This window comes from Sapajus apella, unplaced genomic scaffold, assembly GCF_009761245.1.
Source record: "Sapajus apella isolate SASKATOON/1434 unplaced genomic scaffold, GSC_monkey_1.0 scaffold97, whole genome shotgun sequence".
NCBI classification, from domain to species: Eukaryota; Metazoa; Chordata; class Mammalia; order Primates; family Cebidae; genus Sapajus; species Sapajus apella.
In genome coordinates, this window is record NW_022437037.1 from 7,864,952 (window position 1) to 7,871,760 (window position 6,809).

Genomic DNA, 6,809 nt, shown 5'->3' on the forward strand with positions numbered 1-6,809 from the left:
GCTGAATTTTTGTATTTTTAGTAGAGACGGGGTTTCACCACGTTGACCAGGATGGTCTCGATCTCTTGACCTTGTGATCCACCCGCCTCGGCCTCCCAAAGTGCTGGGATTACAGGCGTGAGCCACCGCGCCCGGCCTAAAAACCTCTTTTATGCCAATAATTGTGCTTAACAATGGATCTTTGCACACTTTTAATACGTCGCTCATTCTTTGGGGCATAAGGATTACATCAATGAATAAAACCAATGTCCTGCTCTCATGAGGCTGACATTCTAGGTGCAGGGGACATAAAATGAACAAAATAAATAAGTGAATTGCCGTGCCAGCTGTCAATGTCTCGCCTCCAGCTCCACGTGTTCCCTTCGTGGCCAGTTCCGAGGCAGTGGAGTGGAGCCAGCAGGCACTTCTCCTGTGCGCCTGGTGCAACGCTGAGCTTTGTCGGTAGAGGCGTAGGGGAAGCGCCTCCCAGCCTGGGCCCAGGATGCCTGGGTCCAGGATGCTTCCATTTCTTTCTTTTTCTTTCCCTTACTGTACAAACGGCACGGCACAAGTCAGAAACATCTAGCACTCACCACATTGAATTCAGGGGACCCCCCGGATGGCTTCCTATTCAGATTCAGTGGCACCCGCACATGTGGGTTCCCAGTGACTTTTGTAGGCTTCCCAGCCCAGCTCACCTGCCTCCGGAGGGGAAGAGAGGCTTCCTGCCTGCCAGGCCCAGCCCGCGTTTCCCTAACTGCTGGCTCTGCCCTGACCACGGACCAACTCTGGCTGGGGCAACCCAGCAAGCTTCTCCAGCATCCCTCGGCCACATGCGGATCTGAAGGCAGCTTCTAATCCACGAGGTCTGAACCCAGCCTGTGGAAGGGACCCCGCCCCTGTTTATTTCTTCCTTAGCTCGTTTCCTGCAATCCTGAGCCATTCTTTGTGGTTGTCTTTAAACCTCTGTAGCTGACTGTTCACTGTGTAAGCAATCCCTGTTCCATCTGTCATCTCTGGATCCTGATGGGTCACTGGTTCATATAATTATTTCAAACAATGCTCATGCTATGGAAAAAGCAAAGCGGACAAGTTGGCAGGGAGTGTCAGGACAAGGGGTTATTTGTCGTTTAAATGAAAAGATGAGGAACAGCCTCGCCAAGGTGGCATTCAAACACCAAATTTAAGACACGAAGGAGGCGAGCCATGAGCTTGTCAGCTGGAAGAGGCGTCCAGGTGGCAGGAGCACCCAATGCCGGCCTGGAGGTGGGAGAACGCTGGCAGTTTCCAGGAACACACCGCAGAGCAGCCGCAGCAAATGATCCAGGGACACTGGCCACATGTGAGGCTGGGGAGAGGGCAGAACCGCCACGTAGGGCTTGAGGACCACCACGAGGACTTCAGCTTCTGCTCTGAGTGGAAGACTCTGGAGAGCTCTGACAAAGGCAAGCTGTGACTTGCGTATTTAAGGGGTCACTCCAGTTGCTGCACTGAGAACAGGTTTCGGGAGCAAATGTAGAAGCAGAGAAACCAGTTAGGAAGATGCGGCAATCACCCAGGATGGTGTGTTCATTTCTACCTGGGACTCCCAGAGAACAGGGTATGGACTTCCCTGTCCCACCACAAACAGAGGGAAACCGGCCCCAAGTGTGAAACGCTTGTGTTTAGACACGGGACGCAGACAGCCAGGGCTGTGATCCCTGAGAGGGGGTGCTAACAAGCTCAGCTGGATCATGGCAGCCTTAAGCCTGGAGGGAATTTTAACCCACTGCAGAGAGGGGAACCCGACAGAGCAGGGGGTCACGTGGTGTGGACGGGACGCAGACTGAACTCTGGGCATCGCAGATGACTAGAATGTGGGAGACAAGGAAGCAGACAGGAGGGCACTCCACAGAGGAACAGCTCCAGAAACATACAGGGGGGTCTTCAAGACCACAGCTAAATACCGGTCCACGCAGGAAGAAGGTGGAACTCCGCAGGGCCAGAGAAAAGAATGTCTGAGTGAAGAAGGATTCCAAGGAACTGAGGAAAATCAACATCCCACAAACACAGGTGCAAGAATGAGTTGAGACGCCAAACAACGGGGGAAGAATAGTCTTCGACAAATGGCTTTGGGATATTGGATGTCCACATGCAGAAGAATAAAGTGGGTCTTCATGCCACACATAAGGTTCTACCCAAAATGGATCAAAGACCTAAACGTAAGAGCTAAAATTGTGCAACTCTTAGAAGATGTGCAAATCTCTGTGATTTTGGCTTTGACAATGAATTCTTCTCTATACACCCAAAGATCATGCAACCAAAGGAATAGACAAATTGAGCTTCAACAAAGTTAAAAACTTTGGTACCTCAATGGACATTATCAAGGAAATGGAAAGACAAGATACAGAACGTGAGAAAAGACTCGCAAATCACATATCTGATAAGAGTCTGGTATCAACAATACATAAAATACACTAATAACACAAAAACGCAAATAGCCCAATTTTAAAAAGGGAGATGACTTGAATAGACTTCCTTCAGGGAAGATATAAAAATGGCCAATAAGCACATGAAAATATGCTCAATGTCCCCGGTCATTAGGGAAGTGCAAATCAAAACTGCAGTGAAATAGCGCTTCATATTCATTAGGATGGCTAGAATCGCAAAGCCAGATGGTAACAAGGGTTGGTCAGGATAGGGGGCAATTAGAACCCTCACGCACTGCCGGTGGGAATGTAAAACGGCACAGCTCCGAAAACCATAGTTTGGCAGTTTATCCAACAATTACACTTAGAACTATTTAATACCATATGACCCAGCAATTCTACTCCCAGGAGAAAGGAAAACATATGTTTCTATGAAAACATTTATTCGCAAATGTCCCTAGCTGCATCATAAAACCCAAGAAGTAGAAACAACTCAAATGTCTACCTTTGGATGAACGGATAAAAAAAGGTGGAATTATCCACACAATGAAATATTATTCTGTCATAAAAAGAAATACAATGCCAACACACGCTACCACATGGGCAAACCAGGAAACAGTATGCTGAGGGAAAGAAGCAGTCCCAAGAAACACGTGTGTATGATTCCATTTCCACGGAACACCCGGACAGGCAAGTCCGTGGAGATGGGAAGTGGACGAGAGGCTCCGGGGCGGGGAGGGAAGGACCAGGGGTGAGGGCTGACAGGCGTGGGGACCTTTGTAAGATGATGGCCATCTCCTGGAATTAGATAGTGGTGATGGTTTCACAGCCTTGTACATTTATTAAAACCCATTGTGTGTGGTAAAAGGGACTTTGCAGATATAATTCAGTTAAGGATCTGAGATGAGCAATTACCCTGGATTATCCGGGTGTGCTCACTGTTAGCACAAGGGTCCTTAGAGGAGAGGGGCTGGGGTGCGAGGGAGGGAGGCAGGGAGAGAGAATATTTACGACAGAAGCAGAAGAGGTTGCGCTGCTGGTTTTGAAGGTGGAGGAGGGGCCACGAGTCAAGGAATGTGGAGGCCTCTGGAAGCCGGAAAAGGCAGGGACAGATTCCCCGCCATGAGCCTCCAGAAGGAACCAACCTTGGTTTAACCCCATGAAACGCACTGAAAAGCAGAGCTGGAATGAAGTGTCTGAAGCTGTCTCAGCAAAACCTGCGCTCTCAGCTGTGGTTGTGGGTTTTTGACCAACAAATGAAAGCATCCTAAGACCCCAGGCACCATCCGCCGAGGCAGGAGCGAATATCTGTTTCCTGCCCCAGCCCTACAACCAGAGAATGCGTTTCCTCACAGCTTTCTCCTCCAACTCAAGGAGGGAAAGCATTTGGAATTATTTTACTTCTCCCCTCACTCAATGGAACTTTGGAGCCATTCTTCCCACCCTTGCCAAGCACAGGGCTTTCCCGTCTGCGGGTGCGTGTGCAGGTTGTGGGGTGCGCACAGATGCAGGGAGGGCATCTCGCCAATGGACAATGGGATATTCACGGCCACGGCATGAAGTGACACCACAATTCCCTAAACTGTTTGCTGAGGCTGCTCACTGGGACGTGGCACCGGCCTGGTAAGCAAAGCCCTGGGAAGCCAGCTGGCTGCTGTACTTGGCCACAGCCGTGGTGATGACGGCGGCAAGGAGCATGGAGCGAGGGCTGCGCTGGCTGCCCTGGGCTTTCAGAAAGGAAACATCAAGATCTGAGCTTGAGTCACCATCAAAACGCTGGAGACCTTCTGTCCCGGCCTTAGAATCAGATTTCATTCTTGCAGCCACGGAGCAGAAATGGCTGAAAATCAGACCCCACATTTAACAGTGTGGGTTGCACGGTGAGTTGGGTTCAAAAGTCTCCAAGTGCTTTATGTGAAAGTTGGGTCGTCGATTAAGGAGTGGGACCATGACACACAGAACTGGGACATTTATATGAGCTCGGATGAAAGCACGCATCTTGATCCCCTTCCCAATCCCCCCGAACCTGCCTGGGCAGAATCACCCCCTCCTTCATTGCGTGAGGAGACGTGACTCCCCATGGCTCCCCAATCTCAGACATCTTCCTCTGAGGCAGTTGTGTGGGGTCGGATTCTACGGGCTTTATGCAAAGAGAACCACTCTCCAATGTGGACCCAAGCTCAGCGTGTCAGTGTGTGTGTACTGAGCACAGCAGAGCTCTCAGCACGGGATGGCTCCGCTCAAGCCCCTGCACCAGAAGGCAGGAGATGACCAAGCTCTCTCGGCTTGCAGCAGCACGAGGCATGTCCCTGGGGAGGCCCCAGGCCCCCTGACTGCCTGCCTGAGAGCTCAGCACTGCAGGAAAATTTGCTGTGTGTCCTGGCCAGCACTCAGCCACACCTTCTTAGAGTGTTTGCTAAAAAGGGCTTACACCTGTGCCTCCTTCCTCTGCCCCTTGAGAAGTTCATGTTTCTCCTACAATGCAGAAGTGTCTCTCAGGCTGGGCACAGTGGCTCACGTCTGCAATCCCAGCACTTTGGGAGGCTGAGGTAAGTAGATCACTTGAGGTTAGGAGTTTGAGACCAGCCTGGCCAACACGGTGAAACCCTGTCTCTACTAAAAATACAAAAATTAGCCAGGTGTGGTGGCAGATGCCTGTAATCCCAGCTACTCAGGAGGTTGGTGCTGGCTTCCCCGTGGAGGTCGTATGGGGCACGCAGCACTTTCTGAGCTACACGTGTGTGCACGGGCTCTTCGCACTCATCATTGGTGCAGCGTCTGAAGACTGGTGCAGTGCCAGCCCTCGTGGTCACGTCCACCCTCTGCAGGTGACACCTGCTGCAGCCATGTCACCCCTGGAGCCTGGCAGATGGGAGATGGAGCTGGGCATGGGTGGCACCAGCTACAAGAACCTCAGACCCCTCGTAAGAAGCGAGCTTCGTCTTGAGATACAGAAAGCGGAGCCCAAGCGGAATCAGGTTTCTTTTATTTTTTATCTTATTTTTTGAGACAGGGTGTTGCTCTGTCTCCCAGGCTGAAATGCTGTGACATGTTCATAGCTCACTGCAGCCTTCATTTCCTGGGCTCAAACAATCCTCCCACCTCAGCCCCCCAAGTAGCTGGGACAACAGGTGTGTGCCATTAAGCCCAGCTAATTTTTGGGTAGGGGTAGAGATGGGGCTTGCTATGTTGCCCAGGCTGGTCTCCAACTCCCAGCTTCAAGTGATTCTCTCACCTCCGCCTCCCAAAGTGCTGGGAACACAGGCACGAGCCACCATGCCCAGCCAGAATCGACTTTTTTGAAAATGCAGTCTTGAAGCAGTGTTCAGGCCCAGCTAAGCCCAACCCCTTCTTCCTGAGCAACTGATTGGTCCACACAGCAGCTCGCCCTAGTCACACGGTCCCTCTCCGGGGCCACTCCCCACCAGCCCTCATTGCCCTAAGGCCAGATAGCAGACAATCAGGGATGGCCCCTATGCCCTGGAGCAGATAAATGACTCCTGTTAGCTGGCCACGGGCAGCCACGTCCTCACCCGCTACCCCCTCCGCTCCCTCTACATAGGCTGTCCCTGAGCTCCAACAGCTACTGTCCTGTCCCGGGTGCAAGCCAACCCATGTGGCCCTGCCGGGCCGCCGCTCTCTCCTGCAGAACAATGAGTCACTAAGAGTCTGCCTCTCCTCACTCCCAGCATGACTGTGGTGCTGCGCCGTCTAAGGAAACCTTAAATCCTACAAATCGCCAGGCTCAGGAAAGGCGCCTGAGTGAGGTGGCACCTGTGGTGGCTGTCCCCAAGCTGGGAACATGCTGTCCCAAACCTGCCCATGCACAGAGAGGGACAGCGTTGGGCCAGGCCCTGGGGGGCAGAGCTGGTGAGGTTCGCCTGAGGACAGGGCTGGTGAGATCCAGCCTGGAGCTGCTGTCCCCTCCCCCCACATCCAAACTCAGGGTCCGTGCCCAGGGCCCAGGTGGCCCTGCCCAGTCCCCGTCTGGGGCAGCAGCTGCACTGAGTCCCAGGCCTTTGGGTCTTACTTGTGCGGGACCAAGGAGCAGAGCCCTGCCCCACCCTGCTCACTGCCAGAGCCTGAGCTCCATGGGCGGCTGACCTGCAGGAAGCACCCCAGGACCCTCAGGCCCAGCCCCCAGCACCCACCCGCCCGCCAGGTCCCTCGCACCGTTGACCTGCAGCACCCACCATGGAGAACTGGGCCGAGGCTGGTCCTCTGTCCTTCCTCCCACTTCCCACCCTCTCCCTGCACCCAAGGGAGCACCCAGCCAGCCCCCACCCCAAAGGACCCCACAGATAGGCGGAGTCACCAGGAACTGCTGAAGCTCTTTATGAAGAACCAGGAGGGGGACACAGAGCGGGAGGAAGGGGGGCGCTGGTAGGACGGGGTGCAGCCGCCCGGGTTCTGCAGGGGCGA